Source organism: Mustela nigripes, chromosome 17 (genome assembly GCF_022355385.1).
Source record: "Mustela nigripes isolate SB6536 chromosome 17, MUSNIG.SB6536, whole genome shotgun sequence".
Taxonomy (NCBI): domain Eukaryota; kingdom Metazoa; phylum Chordata; class Mammalia; order Carnivora; family Mustelidae; genus Mustela; species Mustela nigripes.
In genome coordinates, this window is record NC_081573.1 from 48,191,041 (window position 1) to 48,212,131 (window position 21,091).

At 55.4% G+C, this 21,091-nt stretch overlaps 1 long non-coding RNA gene across 1 annotated transcript in view; it reads right to left on the reverse strand.

The window, feature by feature from the left end:
* Positions 1–15,058, reverse strand: part of LOC132004891 (uncharacterized) — a 22,147-nt gene extending 7,089 nt beyond the window's left edge. The window contains exons 1-2 of the long non-coding RNA XR_009400672.1: positions 14,909–15,058; positions 14,068–14,411 (exon numbers count right to left, since the gene is read on the reverse strand). This is a non-coding gene — a long non-coding RNA (uncharacterized LOC132004891). The remainder of the gene's footprint in view (positions 1–14,067; positions 14,412–14,908) is intronic.
* Between the last annotated feature and the right edge of the window lie 6,033 nt (positions 15,059–21,091).

Below are 21,091 nucleotides of genomic sequence, written 5' to 3' on the forward strand. Positions count from 1 at the left end.
CCAAGTGAGGAGAGGCCAGGACGGCGCCGGGGCTGCCGCCTTTCAAAGTGACGTGGCAGAGACCAAGACGGGGAAGAACGCTTGTGCTGGGCAGTATGTGATTCAGGGTAGCAGGAGGCCTGTGGGACTGTGGCCTCATCACTTTGCTCGGGACAACAGACACCGCAATGTTGAAAAACAGCGCCGGACTCCGTTAGCGGCAAGCGTCGGGCTGCGGGTGGGCCGGGGACTGGCTCCGGCCCGAGGGCGGGCACAGGACGAAGGGCCGGGTCTGGGCAAGGAGGGCAGCCGAGGGTCCCGAGGGTCCCTGCTGGGACGAATGGTCGTTGACGGAACAGGCCATCCAGAGGGTGGGTGGGTGACGGCAGGTGGACAAACATGACCAGATGGGTCAAGCTGCTGAGGATGCTTAACGGCCGCCTGCGACCTGAGGAGGTGAGACACTTCAGACGCCAACAACAAATAGCAGCACCAGCGGCCGCCGGCGGACAGCAGCAGCCGGGCTGGGAACTGGGCGCCGCTCGCCGGCCGTGCTCTGGGCAGCACGCGGCCGTTCGCTCCCTGCACGTTAGCTCACTGAAGAGTCACCTGCTCCCGCCCCCGTGTCATTCTGAGTCCCCGGGCCCCACGGGATATCGTGGGTTCGTTCAGTCCCTGGTGGGATGTCACTTTAAAAAGGGACAAATATAGGGCGCCTGGGTGGCTCAGTGGGTTAAGCTGCTGTCTTCGGCTCAGGTCGTGATCTCAGGGTCCTGGGATCGAGTCCCGCATCGGGCTCCTTGCTCGGCAGGGAGCCTGCTTCTCCCTCTGCCTCTAGCCTGCCACTCTGTCTGCCTGTGCTCGCTCTCTGTATCTCTCTCTCTAACAAATAAATAAAAATCTTAAAAAAAAAAAAAAAGTCTGGTCTTTAAAAAAAAAAAAAGGGACAAATATAAATGTTCCCGATAAGGGAGCAGAAGGCTGAGGAAAGGCCGAAGCAGACACCCCTCAACCCCCACCTCCAGGGGACATCTGTGACATTCCTCAGGCACTCCTGGATGCCCTAAAGGAAAAACAAATAGTTAATCTATAGAGACTACAATCCCGCAGGACAGGAGTCTCAGTTTAACAAAAGCCTTAGCAATTAGGGCGCCTGGGTGGCTCAGTGGGCCTCTGCCTTGAGCTTGGGTCAAGATCCCAGGGTCCTGGGATTGAGCACTGCATCGGGCTCTCTGCTAGCAGGGAGCCTGCTTCCTCCTCTCTCTCTCTGTCTGCCTCTCTGCCTACTTGTGATCTCTGTCAAATAAATAAATAAAATCTTAAAAAAAAAAAAAAAAGCCTTAGCAATTTACAAGAACAAAGCATTTCTATCAATAACTGAGCTTCCAGAAGGAAATGTAAACACAATTAAATGTTCTCAGAACCTGCAGCCCACTGACAGCCACTCGAAGCGGGCGGAGTGTTGTGTTCCTCCAGGAAGCTCCTGACTGTCTCACTGTTAATGCCTTACTGGAAGAAAAACCACCTGAACCTGACAATTGCAAGGCCCAGGGTATCCCAAGAGTCTTCTCTAACATACAAAAGTCCTTTAGAAACCCTCCCTTTTCCTTACCTCCCCCCGACTCCCAAATACATCATCAGCCGCACCTCCCAAACCAGCTGCCCACAGAGAGGTTTCAAGAATTCCTTCTTGGCCTTCGGCTCCAGACCTCACCTACATTCCAAAACCCCATCATCCCGAAACGCACGCAACCAGCATTTCCTAAACACCCTGAGGGGTGCATCAGTCCCCTGGCAAAGGGAACTCCTCTGTGGAAGGTTCCTGGGTGTTGCCCAGTGCCTTGGCGAACCCACTGCCCCGCATCCGGCATGAATGTGCCAGAAGTCCAGGGGCTGTAACCAGAGGCAGACCCCAATCCCAGGGGGTTCCTAGAAAGGGAACGGGCTGCCTTGGAAGAAGGTACACAGGAATATCACCCACACATTTTTCCAGCAACAACACAAGATGAGGGTAACAGGAGAAAATCACCAAGTAGAAACTGGGATCAGAAACTATCTTAACTGAAACTCAAACCTTTAAGATTTTATGCAGAAGGACAGAGAGAAGGCAATTGACGGGCTGTCCCAGGTTTGGGGACTGAGTTCTGCATTATGACTCACGGCTGCTCTAACGCTTTTACCGGCCAGTGTCTCCGGAGACCCTACAATGCTGATATCCATAACCCGCTCAGAGATCCGTCCAGGCCACAGGCTTGCTTCCCCTGAGACGCCACAGACCCGGCACCCCTCGGCTCTCGACTGACTGGGGCAGAACCAAGCAACGTACCTCACAAGGCACCCCCGCTGCCAAAGGGAAAGCCAGCGGCGTTAGAGACCTGCGGTGGTGGGGAAGGCGGGGAAGGGCAGGCAAAGGCCGCGGAGCCACCCACGCGTGCCAGGGCCCTGCCTCTCCTCGCTCGGCCGCGTACTGCCGCGTGCTGTGCCCGCCCCTCGGTCCCCGCGATGACAGCTAAGGCTCACAGCGAATGGAAAACATGGACGAGCTGTGCAAAGGCAGCAGCCTTTGCTGCTCTATTGGTAGAAGGGCCCACGCCTGGTCCCACTGCGTGTGTGCGAGAGGGGTTCCCCCACGCCCACAAGCGATTCTCGGACACCCACGGGGTGCCCCTAAGACATAAGACTCAGCTCAGTTCTGACGCTACTCACTTAGAGATCACATCAGATTCCACAGGTTAAATGTCAGTCCTAAACTCCTTGTGCTTTTGGGTCCATGATCAAAGGAGCGAGACAGATACAGAGCAAAAGTCAAGCAAAGCTTTATTTCGCGCCAAGCATCGAGAATCAAACCTACCGGTGGGGCCGTCCCTTATGGAGAGAGCGACCCTCCCAAGCCTCACAGACTATCTTTTATAGAGCAAAGGCCATGTGTTTGAGCCTGGCCACACACGGGTGGCCAATGAGACTGCAACACACAGAGAAAGCTGCACAGTCATGCGAGGTCCCACACGGGTGGCCAACTGAACTACAATTCACCCCACAGTAGCTATTTGAACTGGCCTATCGCCTTGGTCAGAACTGGCGCCCAAAAGGCGGGGCCCACACTCCTTGGTAGATAGGGGGACAGTATGCGCGCCGCACTGACTGGAGGTCTCCACCTGGCCTGACTCGTCCTTGTACTCTGGGCTCTGTTTCCCCTACTTGCTTTTAAGTAAGTTCCCCTGGGGGCGGCAGGGTCAGTGTAAGTTTTACTGCATAACCAACAAAATCACTGTTTAACCAAGATGGAATTGCTCTGGCTAAATAGGCCCTTACAGTGCGTGTTTATGAAGGCTTCCTTACACGGCAGGACTGATCCAATCACTGACGGTCAGTGACTGAACTCAGTGTCCAGGTTCTCTCCTCTCCCTAAAGGACAAGGGGTGGGACTCAAAGTCCCAACCCTTTAGTCGCTGGGTTGGCTCCACTGGCAACCAGCCCCCCACCCCCCTTAGGAGAGTTCCAAAAGTCAGCTCATTAACGTAACAAAAGACATCTTTACCCCTCTTATCACTTAGGAAGTTCCAAGGATTTCAGTAGCTCTATGCCAGAAATGGGGACAAGAGCCAAATACACATTTATCATAAATCACCACATCACAGCCCATCCCCTTCTCAGAGGTGGATCCCTTAGAGCAAAACAGTCTTAGAAGTCAGAAGTTACTGGCATCTTCCCAGCATCCCGTCCAGTCCTGGTAAGCTCCCGGGCCACGCCATCCTGTGACAGCATCTCGGCTGACGAGGTCACTCACACCCGCAGGTTACCGTGCAGGGCCCTCGGCTTCCCAAAGCAGGAGTGGTCGCAAGGCTACACCACCCTTTCATGCCTCTGGGGTGGTCCGGTAAGAGACCTACGTCCTCTTGCTGGGAGCCTCTTTCAGGATGTGACTGTAGTATTTTATTTCCCTCGTCACATAACCCACGTATTCAATCCTCGGCCCACGCTACTATTTTTTCCTTCTCTCCATTTATCTCCCATTTTTACCCCTTTGGAAGGGACGTTCCGTACGGCCACTGTGCTGGCCTGGACTGCAAGCAGCTTCCGGACAGGGTGCTGTCCATTCACCTGGGCGCCCCCGTCGTAAACCAAGCAGCGCTTTGTTGGTGAGAGGTGAGCCGTTCCTAGAGCCCGGTGCACGGGACACGTGGTTCTGGTGGCTCCTTGCATGGCCCCAAAGGCTGTCCGAGAGAAAAAGAGGCTCCTGCTTGTGGATCCAGTGTGCTCCCGTATGATGTCCACGTTCTTATGGAATCTTCTGGGCAGAGTGTGGTTCTCTGCCATCACCCAAGACATTAGGAGAATCTCACCTTTCACAGTTATTTTATGTCCTGGAAATCTCCCAATCAGTCCGCAGCAGCAGGCTAATACCTGTCGCTCTCTGGTATACCCCATCAGCAACATCCGCACCCGCTGGTCTGGTCCCAAAACCCCCGGTCACTGCGGGGAGGCTGTCCCAGAAAAGCACCTATGCGAGTGGTGTCTTTCCACAAAGACGACTTTATTCAATCCTAATGCAAGGTTAACACAACTGTCCAGCAGTTTCAGGATTCCCAACTCAACGACATTTCACACGCATTTAACTTGGCTCCCTTTGTGCCCCACAAGGCAAAGTCCAGAAACACAAACTCACAACACAAAGATACAACCAGGGTAAGAAGCTCAGGAAGCGAACGTGAGGTCCGTCTGGGACCAGCTGACAGGAGGCCTCGGCGGCTCTGAACTTACCGCTTACTCTGCTCAACGCCGAGCAGCGAGGCTGCGTACAGGATCAGTCGGGCAGACATCTGGTGGCATCTTGCCTTCCTAACGTGGCCAGACGCAAAACGGTCACCGTGTGGAGAGTCTGACAGCTTGTTGCCGAAGTCCTCGCTTTCTAGCGGGGTGTGATCAGCCTTGGGCCCCTGCAGGTCTCCTGGGGCTAGTGATCGGCCTCTCAGTTCTTTCGGGTTCACACGGCCTCACGGACTATCAGCCCGTAGTCCTGCCGGTCCGTGCTGGCTTCGGGGAAACCTGGCCATGGCTTCAACGCCCTTTGCCCGCTTGACATGAGTGACTCCATCTTGCTCTCTACAGAGGCTCTCATGGGCTTTTGCTTTAAGCCCCCGTCTGGAGTACAGGTGGCAGACACCTCCACATCCCCTGTGAGTGGGGATGACATGGTCCAAAGGCACCGGGAGGGCTTCGCCTTTTGTAGTTCAGACACGGCCTGCCTTCGCGCAGGTCCCCACTCAAACACAACCTTTTTGTGGGTTTAGAGATGGGAGTGAGCAAATCCCCAGGGAGGGTGCATTCTCCAAAATCTGAATCAGCTAACCCAACACCAGCTTCTTGTTGGTCCCAGGCACGGGCAGTGACACTGTAAGTTGCTGGCTTGGTATCCCGAGTGGCTCCTGCCTGCGTTTTCCCTGAGAATTTCACAGCTTGAGAAGACCTTGGCCCCTTCCTGGATTTATGACCCAGGACGAGTGGGTCACGTGCACCACTGTCACATTCAAATGAGTCCCAGCCTGACCTGCGTTTTCCAGTCTTTCCCATCATCGATGTAGCAGGTTAGTACACTGCACACCTGCATCAGTTCGCATCCCTGTGACCGCATCACTGAGCACCGGCGACATCACATAACCAGGGGCAGCTCAGTGAACATAAATCGAGATCCTTCCCACACGCAGGCAGACAGCAGTGGGCTCCTTTCCAAGAGGAAGAGAGGAAAGCTTTTGCAAGACCAGTCACCGAGGACTAGCCTCCTTTAGCCTGTTGTTTTCTTTTGGCCTTTCTTTTTTGGTTGTTTGTTTTGTTTCAAGGTTTTTAAGTCCTCTCTACAGCCAACGTGGGGCCTGAACTCCCAACCCTGAGATCAGGAGTCACCGGCTCCACTCCGTGGACTGAGCCAGCCAGGCGCGCCAAGCTTGTTGTGTTCTCTGCATGGCCGGAGCCGCGGAGGCTGTGGGCCTCTGGGTTCCATCCTCGGAGTCTTACCGTTGGTGGCCACGAGCCCTCGCTGCTCCCAGGAGGGACACGGGGCTACGGTGCAGAGAGCGTGTGGCCACAGGACTCCGGTTTCTAGCACATCATTACCCAGAGTCACCTCCTCCTGTTCACCGAGGGTTCAATCAACTGCTTATGTGGGATCGGGCTGGCCTCCACAGCGCCCCGATCTAAGCTCGGCCCCTAGTAAGACTTCGCCCACAGGTTTTGCCAGCACAGCGCATGGGCTCCTGTGTCAAGGAGTCCCCGAAAAGGCTCCTTTCCCTACCACCCTGCCCCCGGCACATCTGAGAAGCTTCTAGAACTGCTCTTCAGTTTTCTAACAGTGAAGTTACACGAGTTAAAGGCGCCCGCTCCTCTCAGCTAGAATCTGGGTAATGGGCCCATTCAGTGGCTGAAGATCCCAGTTACCCCAGAGCAAATCCCACAGGGCTTGCCTACTTCATCTGGGGTGCCCCACCTGGTATTTGTAAGGGGAGTGAGCGGTCCCCCTTCTCAGGACGGACACACCTCACAGGGCCTTTTATCCAGGCCGCCCAGCCGGGTGTTCCCTCGGCTGTTCCCTTGTGTGTCGGGACGGGGGCAGCCGTGTCCTTTCGGTCCACGTGGGACACCACCTCCCCAGGAGGGCATCCGACCCCTGTTGGAGGAGATCGTCGAGAAGACAGGCCCACGACTGAGCCACCAACTAGACCCAGTCTGCCAGAGGCTCCCGCCCCTCCCCCGACCTGGGAATGCGTGTTCCCCACTGTCCCTGTCCCAGGAGCCCCTGCGAGGATGAAGCCTTGAGAGATTAATGTGTTCGAGGCCACCTGGACGGTACACGTGACTGAACCCCACTGACGCCTCTCTGTGAACATGAGGTTCTGGACGGCGGGTGTGGAGATCTGCTCCTGGGGCAGCGGCCCACGAGAGCCTTCATGGAAGCCCCTCCTCACGAAACCTGCGGTCTACCAGGCCTCGGGGGTCCACCTCTTCCCCCCCCCCCCCCCCCCCCCCCCCCCGCCACGGAAGCTGGTTTCAGATCTCACCCGGAGAGCTCCCGGGATTGTAACCCACCCGTCCGAAGCGACAGGGCTCAGCCCCACAGATGACACGGGCACCCCTCCCCCACTCCGGACACGGTCACCAGGTCGGGTTGCCCCCCACGGGCCTCCGACGGACTCGCCATACACCGGAGCCCTCCCTTGTGCCCAGTTCATTCGCCGGAGCAGCTCAGAATTCAAGAAACCCGTTTCCTCACTAGGTTACTTTCTTACTGTAAAAAGATGTAAGCCGGAACAGCCAGACGGAAGGCAGGGGGCAGGGTCGTGGCAGACGGGCCCCAGCATCCGTGCTCTCTGGGGGCCGCACGCTCCTGAATCTTTGCCTGTTCTCCAACCCCGAGACCCCCAACTTAGTTCTTCCGGGCTTCTGTGGAGACTCCATTACATGGGCACGATCGATTAAATCATTGCCCACCGGTGACTGAACCCCATCTCCAGCGCCTCTCCTGTCCCCAAGGGTCAGGGCGTGCGACTCAAAGCGCCAACCGTTTCATCCCATGATTGGCTCCACTGGAAACCTGCCGCCCCATCCTTAAAGGGCTTCCAAAAGTCCCCCGTTAACCTAACCAAAGATGCCTCTAGGGCTCTCACCACTTAGGACACGGCCCTGGTTGTAGGAGGTCTGCACAGTGACAGGGACAAAGACCAGGGATGTATTTATTATACGTCACAGTACCACAACTGGGTTTACCCTTCACGGGACCATAGTGACCCAGATGACCCCTTCTTCATGTCCAACCCTGAAGAGGCTCACCTCGCCCAGAGTGGAGAGGAATTCTTCTGGCAAGGTCCTCCCCCTAATCACAGGGCACAGTTATTAAGTTGACTGGGATCGCTAAAACCAAGGCCCTGCAGGGCTCGGACGCGGTTCCTAGACACGGAGGAGAAGCCCCCCACCCCGGACACGCAGATCCTCCGGACCCACGTCCCTCTGCTCCTCCTACCCTGGAAGGGTCACCCCGCCAAAAATTTCCTTTAACAGAAAAGGCTGCCTGCTTCTTTCCAGTAAACCTGTGGTCCAATTTCGCCCACTAAGGTAAGCCGAACGGTAAACCTTTCTTGGGAGTCACGAAAACTCAAGGTTCCTGGCCACTTGCTCTGGACAGCCGCTCTCCAGACGCCAGGCCCTGAAACTGGCATGCCCCCAGCTACAGCCCCTCTGCTGCCCACCGTCCTGCCACACGCTGCCCCCGTGACCCCGAGCCCGTCCCGGCTCTGCCCCCTTCACTAACCTCCGGGATTGGCAGTCACCTAAGCACCTACCCTAAGACACGGGCAGCCCCCAGTGGGCCTGTCCCACTTCCCGGAGAGAATCGTTCCTATTCCACCTGGTGACCCACCGAGAAAATAAAAACACGCAGTCCGGGGGCGCCTGGGTGGCTCAGTGGGTTAAGCCGCTGCCTTCGGCTCAGGTCATGATCTCAGGGTCCTGGGATCGAGCCCCACATCGGGCTCTCTGCTCAGCAGGGAGCCTGCTTCCCCCTCTCTCTCTGCCTGCCTCTCTGCCTGCTTCTGTGATCTCTGCCTGTCAAATAACATCTTTAAAATATATATATATATATATGCAGTCCGTTTGGGCTCAATGAGGCCCCAGCGTCCAAGTCAATATCATCTGAGGAAATCCCTCTAAATTCTCTGAGGGGAACTCCTTGTACCCACAAGGCATCGCCAGTGAAACTCACAGGTATACGGACCCCTGAGATGTAACCACTCGGACACGGACCTCAGGTTCCCGGGGGTGGTCCCGGCTAGGTCTTCCCAGGCGTGGGCGCGTCCACACCACCCCCACGCAGGGAACAAGCCCAAGCTCTTGGACTTGCTGGTGGGACTCGCCATGTGGAGGCCGGCGACTCTTCCTCGCCCGGTGAGGACAGAAAGCCCTGCGGAGTATGGAATTACACTGGCTGCGGTGACAGGAGCCCACCCTCTCCCGCTGAAACGGCCCCACGTGGCCAGCACACAAGCCGGTCACCAATGACGGCGCCTCACCCCGGACTGGGTTCCCCCGAGGCTCTGACGGCTGTTCTCAAAGAACTGACTGAGCACACAGGGCAGACACAAGGAGCGTCCCTTGCAGTCACTGACGTGGTAAGAATGTTCTACATGTTCTCCCACAGAGGAACTCCAGGCCCAATCTGGTTTCACTTTGGAAGGCCCCCCCCCTTTTTTTAAGATTTATTTACTTATTTATTTGGCAGACAGAGATCACAAGTAGGCGGAGAGGCAGGCGGTGGAGGGCGGGGGTGGGGTTGGGGGGACAGGCTCCCCGCTGAGCAGAGAGCCTGATGCAGGGCTCGATCCCAGGGCCCTGGGATCATGTCCTGAGCCGAAGGCAGAGGCTTTAACCCACTGAGCCACCCAGACTCTTAAATAGGCTCCACACCTAGTGTGGAGTCCAACAAGGGGCTTGATCTCACGACCCTGAGATCCTGCCCCAAGCTGAAATCAAGAGTCCGACGCCAGACTCCCTGAGCCACCCAGGCGCCCCCACGACGGGATATTTCAACAGCCCTACAATGACACGTAACCTCCACCAGGATTCAAACACCTCACAGTAAAAAGTATTGCTTGGGACGCTCCAGGGGGGACTTCATGCCGAGGGGTCCCTCTGGGGAGGCGGTCCTGGCAGCATCGCACCCCCGCACAGGCCACCTACCCCACACGCGCTCCACGGCCCAGCCCATCTGTGCCGTCTCTGGGCATCACCTGATTCTCTAAGGACTGAGAAGTCCCCAAGCGTCACACAGGCCTCACTGGCCCTTAAACCGCCCACTCAAACAGGCAGGACACCTGCTCGGCCTTCTCGCGCTCCAGAGGACGCGCTCTCCAACCCTCCAGACGCAGCCACGCGCACGTCCGCCCCTCGCACTTGCAGGCCAGCACCCCTCACCGTTAGCCCCACACAAGTCCTCGGAGTCTCTGCAGCAAACACCCGTCTACCTGGCTTCCTACGGGGTTGATACCTAAATGCCCTCCCCCAGCGCCAGCACAATCTATGGCCCTTGAGCGCCAGGTTCTAGAATCCTACTGGGCTCTTCGAGAATCCAAGGCCCTACCCAGCCCCACCCACTCCGAACAAGTCCCCGCCCTGGCTGAGGTTAGAGACGGGCGCCTGCAGAAGCTCTGCCTGGCTCGAATGCCTGAAGGGTGGAAGGGGGGCTTCACGGGGGGCTGACCCTGGCGTCAAAGGCCTTTCCCTTGCCTGAGAGCTGAGAAGTGAGAGTGACACCCCGCTTCCTCTTTCTGCTGCTGTTTCCTCAGGGCGCCCCTTGGGACCAACTGTCTGCCGTGGACGGGTGTCTTCTTCACTGACAGTGACAGCACCGTCACACGCAAGCAGCTGGCTGGGGACCACGGCGCTCCGGCCCAGCCAACAGGTAGAACCTGTAGCTGCTGGCCCTGCCCTTGAGGAGATGGCGAGACGGGCCTTCTGCGGTCCACACTCCACAGACCGACCTTGTGGTCTGGTCTGACCAAGAGCCAAGGGACGAGTCCTCACAGAGGACCAGCCCACCTGGGCCGCCCGCACAGGGAAGCAGTCAGCGCCGGCCCCAGTTCCCACCGCCATTCGTCCCACACACTAACCACTCCACTGAGGCCATTCGCGGCAAAACCTCGGACCCCTCCCTCCGGCCAGCGCCCACCCTTCCCAGTGCGCGCGAAGGGACCCACACAAGCTCAGGTCGCAGGGGGATTCGTGCCTGAACAGCCCTGGGCTCGGGACTCCCCCCCTCCACTGCCGCAGCCAAGCTGGGGACAGACCAGTACGTTCTCTGCTCCCTGATCAGACCATGGACACTATCCTGCTGGGGACACGGTCCTGGGGAGACCTCCCCGCCCCCACCCGCCTGCCAACAGACCGCCCTCCCTGGCCCCTGCCGCCCTCTGCTGGGCCTTCCAGAGGGGCCAGCGATGCCCCTGATGCTTCCCCAGGGCTCCCCTCGGGGACTCCCCCCACCCACAGCTCCTCCTCAAAGCAGGCCAGCTCCTTGTTAGCCCTGTCCCCTGGGACCACCTGACAGGACCGACTCTGACCAGGGTGCCCCCTCCAGCTCTCCGGAGACTCAGCATGGATGCTCTACCACAGCGCTCCCTGGGACTCACTACCGCCCCCAGGCGGCTAGCGTCTTCAAGACACCCTCCTGCTCACTTCTTGCCCGCTGGGCCTTCACACCCCATGCACCCACACACCAAGTGTTACAGAACACCCCCCCCCACCCAGTTCCACTTCGTGTCATTTCTGGCAGTCGTCACACCTGCACCTTCCAGGACACTGTCCTCATTACTTTGTCCTGATCCCACGCCTCACTTCTGTAGGATTTTCCCAGCAGCTCACCCTCCAGTTCACACTGGTGAGCTCAGCAAGGCACACAGCCCAGCGTGAGGCCCGCATCCCTGAATCCCCGTGCCCAGGTTGGGAGCCCATCAGGTTGGTGGGAGAGGACTTCCCGGGGAGTCCTGGCAACAGTGGGGACGCTCCAAAAGCAGCCACATACCCACCAGTCGCTCTCCGCGAGGGCTGCCTCATGAAGCTAAAATCCCGGCTAGTTTTCAGGCAACAGAAACCCTCTCTGGGGACCCACCAGTGGGCTCAACAAACGAGGTTTTGGAGGTGGGGGTGCTTGACCTCGGGCTGCGCACAGCCTGGGGGTTAGGGTTACTGGTAGACCCAGGGCTTCAGCATCGCACAGACGCGATGCTGGAACACGACAGCTCCCACCCGCCACTGCACCACAGGATGGAAACACCAGGAACGCTGGAGAGCCCAGCTGGCAGGGCTCAGGCCAAGCACGCCACGCATCTGGGCAGCAAAGGGACTGAATCTCTTTTTAGGCGGTGTCCCCCTGCAAGCAATTCTAAAGGACACTCCCCTCCTCCCCACTTCTGCACACGTGGCTACAAGCTGATGCCATACGACTGTGTCAGAGGCCTTGTCGATGGCCCAAGATGTTAAGATATTCCACGACAGTGCCTCAGTCTCTGAAGGGATTGCCAGGGCCTCGGAGATCCCCAAGCCACTTTCACGGCTGAACTCGAAGTTTGGGGCCGGGCTACGCACTGGATTTCAGACGAGCGCCCGTGCAATTAGTGCAGGATCTGCTTCTATCATCTTCACTCGACGGTAATGAAGTAATGGTTGGTTAAACGTGCTCTACCTGACTTCTAAGCCAGCCTCTACCGGTGCTGCTAACACAGTCCGCGCCAGGAGCTCCCCGGGCATCACAGCAGGGGCTGATCTAGGGCTCGGTTGTAAGAAAGCATCTGACTAGAGCTGGTGATTCCCCAGGGCCTCCCTTCCAGAATCGCTGCCTCAAATAAACCCTACGCCAGCTGCTTGCCTCTGCACGGCCATACCCCTGCTTTCCTGTGTTTTGGAGATCTCACCCTTCGACTTCGTTTTTCCCTTCTTGGGCTTTCACTCCCGAGCGTGTCTGGTTGAAATTCACCTATAAAGGGAGTCCGGGAAATGCCGGGCGCGGGCATTCCTGAGTCTCCACAGGATGTGGCTGCGGCTGGGGTGAGCTCCCTGCTCTGCAGAGCCCCACGCACAGAGGAACGACCCCTGCCCCACAGAACCCACGATCCAGATGCAGGAGAGGCTGGCGCAGGACAGGGTCTCCAACAGCAGGGCAGCCCAGGTGCGCCGGAGGTGTGGGGTGGGGGGAGCGCGGAGCAGGGCGCGCACCTGAGGCCGGTGAGGAGGCTGGCTGCAATCTCGGGCCCACAACGCCAGACTGGGAGGCAGCTCGGCCTGCGGGTCATCGCCCTTGATTTCTTTTGCCTGCACAGACTGAGCAGGGCCCCTGGTAGTGCTCCCTCTGTTGTGCTCTGGAGGACAGGGCCTCCACATCTGCGCAGGGCAGGGCCCCGGAGGCCCCTCATCAGGGGGAGTGAATCCACACACCTGCTACCTCAGGGGTCCCAGCACGAGGTCACCGGCAGCTCTGGTCAGTAGCAGCGCCTCCCTCCACCTGCCCTGGCCAGTGGCCAGGCCCAGGAGCCCTGCTTTCGGCTCTCTCCCCGGCACATTCTCCCCAGCTCTGCCAGGTGGGCACGTCTCCTGAGCCTTCCCGTGGAATAGACAGCCCCTGGGCCTTCTGCCTGACATGGTGCCTTCCCTCTGCAGCACCACCTCCTGCACCTTCTCTCCCTACACCCCACCCCGACCCCGCAGACCCACTTGGCATTTCTGCCTCATCGACTGTGGCCCAGGGCTGGTTTCGGTGCTCCTGGGAGCCATCTTGGCAGCCCAGGGGCACCATCCCCCGGGGGCCTGGCCAGGGGCCCAAAACCTGTACCCTAGAAGAGTGCTCCCGGATCAATAAAATCTCCCTCCTCCAGGGGGAAGTCCTGCCCCCTTGACCCTGAATACTTGCGGGCTGAGCCCTACCGCACCCTTGGGGAACAGCTTCCTTCAGCTCTTACCAGGCCTGGTACAGCCTCAGGGCGGGGGTGAGGGGGTCGATGCCGGGGTGTCTGCTGGTCTGCAGGGCCCTGACCTAACGGCAGGCCTGTGCCGGCCTTGGTCAGCCTTGGAACCTGGCGACGCTGTGACTCAGTCCTGGACCCAGGCCTCAGCTTTCCTCACCAGGCGGACTCCAGAGGGGAGCGCCTCCTCCCGGGCTCTCAACAAGGCACACCGGCTTTCTCAGCGAGCTTTTAACTGCCCAAGAATCACTCTCAGCTTTTCCTTTTCTTTCCCCAAAACTTAACTGGGCTTAGCAACAGCCACACCATTTCACGGTCCTTGTATTTTCTCCCTCACTCAAGGTTTTTCAAACTTTTGACATACAGAAAGCCCTGGTGAGTTCTCTCCGGCCAAAATAGCACCCCAGGTCATCAGCGGTAAACATTTTAACAACTTCATGGTTACCTTGTTCCAGAGGCACAGAGGCCAGGAGTCTCCCTGCCAACCAGTGGCCCCTGGTCCAGCTCAGAACCCCACCCTGCAGCTGCTTTCTGGAGGCCACTCCTAGATGTAGCTCCCCATAAAGAAAGCTTATCAGAAGGCGCTCCCTACCTGGTTCGGGAGCCGCAGCTGTTGGGCAGAGGGAAAAGCTTCGAGAAGAGATGGGGCCTTTATAAACCCACAGCCAATCAGGGCTTTGGGCTGCCTGGAAAGGAGGCAGGGCCTGGCTCTCAATGATTCTCTTCAGCTGAGGAAATGCCCAGAGAGGACAGACAGCAGAGAGCTGCCTGGGGTGTCCACCATCCCTGTGTAAGCCGTCCCAGGATCCAGCAGGCTGTGGGTACCGATGCAGGCTGATACGTGGCCAGCAAGTAGTGTGACATTGTCCAGAGGTAGATGACGAACATTCTCGTCTGATCAATTCCAATGTTTCAGTTGGGTAGAAGCAAGTTCACCTGTGCCCGGACACAGAGAAGGTGGGGAGCGTGCATTGAGTCAAACACGCCTAACTCAGAACAAGAATATGGGGCAGCAGATCCTGTCTTCCAGAGGCTCTGTCTGCAGACAGGCACAGACTCCTGGTTCAATTGTACACAGTTTGATTAACTGTACTTAACTGATCGCAAAAATGTATACTTGGAATACGGATATGTAAACCAACATTTTCAACTGTAATTTTTATGAAACTTAAATGTGGATCAAGTATTCCTTTCGAGATCTGAGCATCTTGCTTGAGATGTGTTGTAAGTGCGATACACACTGGATTTCAAAGACTAAGTATGAGAAAAAGAATGTGAAATAAACTGTTAATTCTAAAACGTTGATTACATGTTGAAATAATAGGTGCCTATACTGGGTTAAATAAAATATAGTAATAAAATTAAATCACCTATTTCTTTTTACTTTTTTTGGAAGGCTAGCAGGTAATGCAAAAATCACGGATTTGGCTTACCTTCGGGTTTGCACACACCTAGTTGGAAGGAAGTCAAGACGCAAGGCACTGCAATGTGGTTCTCGCACTGGCCACTAGGTGGCAACCTTAACCCAGGACTGCGATTTTCAGATTCCAGGAGGCAGCTTCTCCAATGATCAATCTCGAGGGAAATCTAGAGGAAAATATGGAGACAGGGAGAAAAGTGGGAGAAAGACCCGGGAGAGGAAAGGACACTCTGAACTGCGGGTTGTGTGTGGCCATGACTGTGACCAACAGCAGGAGGCTGCAGGCTCAGCTCTGGGAGAATAAAATAGAAGTGCATTGTCTAGGGTGCATTGTCCCAGGCAGGTGGCTCAGTTGGTTAAGCCTCTGCCTTTGGTTCAAGTCATGATCTCAGGGTCCTGGGATCGAGCCCCACATTGGGCTCTCTGCTCTGCAGGGAACCTGCTTTTCCCTATCTCTCTGCCTGCCTTTCTGCCTGCTTGTGATCTCTGTGTCCAATAAATAAAATCTTTAAAAAAAAAAAAAAGTGCATTATCTACCTGCCCCAGGCCCGCCTATGCCGGCTAGTGCAGCTGTCCTTGGATAAATGGGTCATGCAGAAACTGTGCAGGTGAGGAGCCGAGGTGGTCAGAGAGACCACCTCCCTGCCCCCACCCATCCCTCCCAACTGCCTCTGGGTGCTGCTTTTCCTTGGAGACAGAGACAGAGCACGAGTGCAGCCCAGAGCAGTCTCCTGGTGGAAAAGGCAGTGATGAGCTGTGGCTGTGTACTACTTCTGGGTCCTGATCTCAAGGGACTGCCACCCACCAGCAGCTTTGGCCTCTCTCCCTGTGTGTTGGGCGACCCAGTACTCCATGCCCCATATGCCAAAACAATGAGAATTCTGAGGACATCCGCTCATTCAAATGGAAAATTACAGATTCCACTGGAAACAGAGATGAGGGGGGAAAAAACGGACCAAGACTTAAAATAGGCATAAACACCATACAAAATAAGATAATTTTCCAGCAATATCGAATTAGAACAAGAAACTAGGAGACACCTGGGTACCTCAGTCAGTTGGACGTGACCTTCAGCTCAGGTCATGATTCCAGGGTCCTGGGATCGAGTCCCTCATCAGGCTCCTTGTTCAGTGAGGAGCCTACTTTTCTTTCTTTTTTTTTTTTTTAAGATTTTTATTTATTTATTTGATAGAGATTACAGGTAGGCAGAAGGGCAGGCAGAGAGAGAGGAGGAAGCAGGCTCCCTGCTGAGCAGAGAGCCCAATGTGGGGCTCCGATCCCAGGACCCTGAGACATGACCCTGAAGGCAGAGGCTTTAACCCACTGAGCCACCCAGGTGCCCCTGGGAGCCTGCTTTTCAATCCTCCCCCTGCTCATGCTCTCTCTCTCTCTGCCAATTAGATGAATAAAATCTTTAAAAAAAAAATTTTTTAAAGAAAGTGTTAAAAAAGAAAAGAACAAGAAACTAGAAAAAGAGCCAAGAAGAAATGACAGACATGAAAACCACAGTGATTAAAGGAAAGAACATAATAGAAGACTTAACAGTAGAAGTAAGACAGTTGAGAAATTGTGGGGTGCCTGGGTAGCTCAGTTGCTTACGCATCTGACTCTTGATTTTGGCTCAGGTCATGATCTCATAGTCGTGGGAGGATCTCGGCATTGGGCTCCTGCTGGGCATGGAGCCTGCTCAAGATTGTCTCTCTCCCTCCACTCTCTGCCCCTCCCCAACTGCCCTTCCCCCTGCACACTTTAAATAAATAAAATCTTAATGAAAAAAAAAGAAATTGATGGGTTAGAAGGTGGGTTAAGAAACTCTCTTGGAAGAATCAAGAAATGAAAGGAATTAGGGAGGATTAAAACGGGAAATGCCAGTGCCTAGAAAACAGGGGTGCCAGAAAACGAGATGAAGAAGAAAACAGAAACGGATACAACTCTCTGGGTGAAGGACCTGTAGATTCCTCTGATTGAAGGAAAGATGTAAAAAACCTTAGAATGGAAAACTCAAGGGTGCAACTCTATGATTCCATTTGTATGAAGTTCCAAAGGGGCAGAGCTAGGCCATGGCACTGAGGTCGGCAGAGTGGCTCTGCTGAGGCTACAGGAGCACCAAGATGGAAGGGGCGACCCGGTCTCAGTGCTATTCCCGGGTCAGTTTGCTGTGTGACTGTGATCTCATAACAATTCATCTAACTGGGGCACCCAGCTGGCTCAGTCGGAGGAGCGCATGACTCTTGATCTTGGGGTCGTGTGTTTGAGCCCCATGTGGAGGCGTAGATTGTACCTGAAATTAAAAAAAAAAAAAAAAAAAAAAAAGTTCATCGAACTACCCACAGTTTGTGCTTTTTCTTGTATTATTTCATTCTTTGATAAAAAGGTCACTGGAGGGGTGCCTGGGTGGCTCAGTGGGTTAAAGCCTCTGCCTTCCACTCGGGTCATGATCCCAGGGTCCTGGGATCGAGCCCCGCATCGGGCTCTCTGCTCAGCAGGGAGCCTGCTTCCTCCTCTCTCTCTGCCTGCTTCTCTGTGATCTCCCTCTGTCAAATAAATAAATAAAATATTAAAAAAAAAAAAAAAGTCACTGGACCAGGAGAGAGCACACTGCCATATAACTCCTAAGTTGAAGAAATTATAATGGAGATAGAAAAACTTAGGACGACATAAATAAAAATTTATGGGCCGCAATGAAAGCAGTGCTTTGAGGGAAATTTAAAGTCTGAAATATTTATATCAGGAAAGGGGAAAGGCAGAAAATGAATGAGCCACAGGGTCAAACTAAGAGGTTAGAAAATAACAAATAATAAACACAAAATAACTAGGAGACTAGTGTTACCCGATATCAAAGCCAGATGAAACGTTACAAAAAAAGAAAATTGTAGACCAGCATGACTCGTGAGTATAGAAGCAAAAGACCTCCATAAAACATAAGCAAACCAAATCCACCGGGGTACTAAAAAGATTACCCACCGTGGCCAAATGGGATTTATCCCAAGCTCGCGAGGGTGATTGAACATAAGAAATGGACCAATGGAACACACTGTATTAACAGAAAGAAGAAAAACCCAAATGATGATCTCAAATGACGCAGAAAAAAACCTTTGACCAAATTCAACAGGCTTTCACGATAAAAAGCACACAGACAACTAAAAAATACAGAAGAACCTGCTCGACGCTAAAGGGCATTTATGAAAAAGACACACAGGAAACGTTGCATCCAATGGTGAAGGACTGAAAGCTTTCCCGCTCAGATGGGAACAAAAACAAGGTGTCTGCTCTCACCACTGCGAGCAAATACCGTATTGGAAATTATGGTCAGAACAAATTAGACAAGAGGGAAAAAAAATTAATAAAAGTCATTGAAATGGGAAAGGAAAAAGTACAGCTACCTCTATCTGCGCATGACACGATCCTACACACAGAAAAGCCCAAAGAATCGACAAGCGAGCGATTCAAGTTAATAACTTCAGGAAAGTGCCATGATGCAGGAGAAACACAAGAACATCAGTTGAGGTTCTGCACCCCCGTGCCTATAACATTCTGAAAAGGAATTTAAGAAAGCTGCTCCAGGGGCACCTGAGTGGTTCAGTTGGTTAAAAAATCCAACTCTCGGTTTCGGCTTAAGTCATGACCTCAGGGTCGTGAGATCGAGCCCCGTGTGGGGCACCGTGCTCAGTGTGACGTCAGCTCGAGAGTCTCTCCCTCCCCCTCTTTCTGTCCCTTCCCACGCTCTTTCTCTCTCTCGCAAATAAATGATTTTTAAAAAGAAAGCTACCCATTAACCGTAGCATCGAGTTAATGAAATAGTACAGGGAGGTTTTAGACAAAGAGCTGACTCAAGCCGGGAGCATCTCGTCACCCCAGACCGCGAGGAAACCCCGAAACCCTGTTTCAGATGTCAGCGCGTCTCCGAGCCAAGGGGAGAAGCTCCCACCGGTCGAGGCAGCTCGGTCTGAGCTTCAATAAGGACAACAATTACAACGGAGCGAAACCCTCGTGGACATTTAAATGTTTATTTATCTTTTTATTTTTTAGAGGGGCTGGGGAGGGGCCGAGGGCGAGGGAGGGAGAGAATCTTAAGCAGCTCCAGGTCAGCATGGAGCCCGACGCGGGGCTTGATCTCACGACCCTGGGATCATGATGTGAGCTGAAATCAAGAGTCGGACACTTAACTGCCTGAGCCCCCCAGGGGCCCCCACCATTGTATACCCTGAAATCTGCAGGAATGTCGTAATTCTAGAACACAAAAACATCATGGGCTGGGTCACTTTTGGAGGATGATTGAGGGCAAACATCCTGAAAATCAGTGAGAGAAAAGGCGTTTAAAAACTCTGTAAAGGAGGCACCCGGGTGTTTCAGTCTGTGGGGCAGCTGACTCTCGATTCCAGCTGAGGTCCTGACCTCAGCATCATGAGATAGAGCCCTACCTCGGGCTCTGCCCTCAGTGCAGAGTCTCCATGAAGTCTCTCTCTCCTTCCCCCCTGTCCCTCCCCAGTGAGCACATGCTCTCGCTCTCTCAAATACATAAGTGTTACCCAAAAAACCTGGAAAGGAGAAGTTGGTAAACATTCCCCCTCCACATGCTCTAGGAACAGCGCTGCTGGGCAACTGACTGATAGGTGGGGGCGTCCCTCTGGAACTATTCCAGACCACAGACGAGAAATCCATGTTAAAATGAAGCTGCCCCCATTGCACAAGCCCCAGATGAACCAGCGAACCCAGGCGGCGAGCATCGGATCAGCTCACCTAACGAGAAGAGAGGCAGCCAGTCCTGACTGCTCTGATGAAGGAAGCCAGCGCCCCCCCTCCAGCGGGGCCAACGGCATTGAACCGAAGTCTGACCCGGCCTCTAGATTTAACTGCTGAATCCCAGGAACAGAGGACAAGGAGGGAGCTGAAAGGAGAGCGGTGCCAAGCTCTGGTGCTGGACTGGAGATCTCCCCAGCTACGGAGGCTTAATGCGAGTCGAGCCTGCGCGGGCGTGGGATCCCAGGCAGGGAAGGGCCAAGGGCATTGGGTACAGTGGGAGCTGGGAGCACGTGGTTGCAGGAGAAGGCTTCATGGGCCGGCGATCTCGGTCCCAGGGCCCACCTTTCAGGGCTGTGGGCTGCATAGCCTAGCCAAGGACCACTGCCTTCCAGAAAGCTCTTTGGGTAAAGCTGGGTCCAACAGGTAGCAACTCAGTTGGAGCCCATGGAGTCCTGAGCAGGGAGGAGAATCAGAGCGTCCCTGAGAAGCCGGGAATGTGAACAGAAAAGGTGGTACGGCCACCTGGGCAGGTGACAGAGACTCAGCCCCACACCTCCTAGACCGTACAGAGACACATATGAACTCGGTGCTTCCCTCGTATGCTTTTATGAGCTCATCATTGAATCACGGGCTCAGCTGGCAGCAAGTATTTCCTGAACCCAAGGGATGAGCTCGGTGACGCAGGCGTACACAGCAGGAACAGAGGTGGAACAGACGCTGCTGCTCCAGGACACGACGCCCACCAGGGTCCAGACTCCAGCCTTCTGGCAGACAAGGGGGCCCCCAGAGTCGCCCTGCAGGAGGACAAAAACTAGTTTCCAAGCCCGAAGTGGGATTCCAAGGCCCCAGTGTGCCCTGACCTGCTCCAGCCCAGGTCCTGTGCAGAGAAATGACACGCCTGGGCACGATGACCAAGCAGGAGACCCTTCAATGTGGGCCCCACAGCAGCCTCGGCTCTGTTACCATCTCCCGGGGGGCCTGGGGCAGGTGGCCAACCCTCTGACCCGGCCAGTGCCTGTGCAACAGGCCACAAACATCCAGCTCCCAGGGGCTGGCGTGAGGGGGCCGTGGCCGCCGAGGCCCCCGGGAGCCCCGCGGCACGCCCAGGCCAGAGAGAGCCCTTGGGCAGAGGCCCCTGCTTCTGCGGGTCCGGGCTGGGGTCTGGGCAGCTGGCCGGAGCGAGGGGGCCAAGACAAGCGCAGAGAGGACCTGCCCTCTGGGCTGAGCAGGGGTGGCATGAGGTCCGACAGGGAGCACCAGGGTGGCAGAGCCGGGCCATACCGAGCAGGAGGACACGCCGCTGGCACCCGCGCAAACCATCACATTCGTGATCCTGCTGCCCCAGAACTTCATGCAGTCGGCGTTGGACAGGAGGGGCAGGGCCGCCTGCTGCAGCTTGTCAGGGCTCTTGTAGGCTGGAGGGACACAGCAGGCCCGGAGGGGTCAGGGCCTC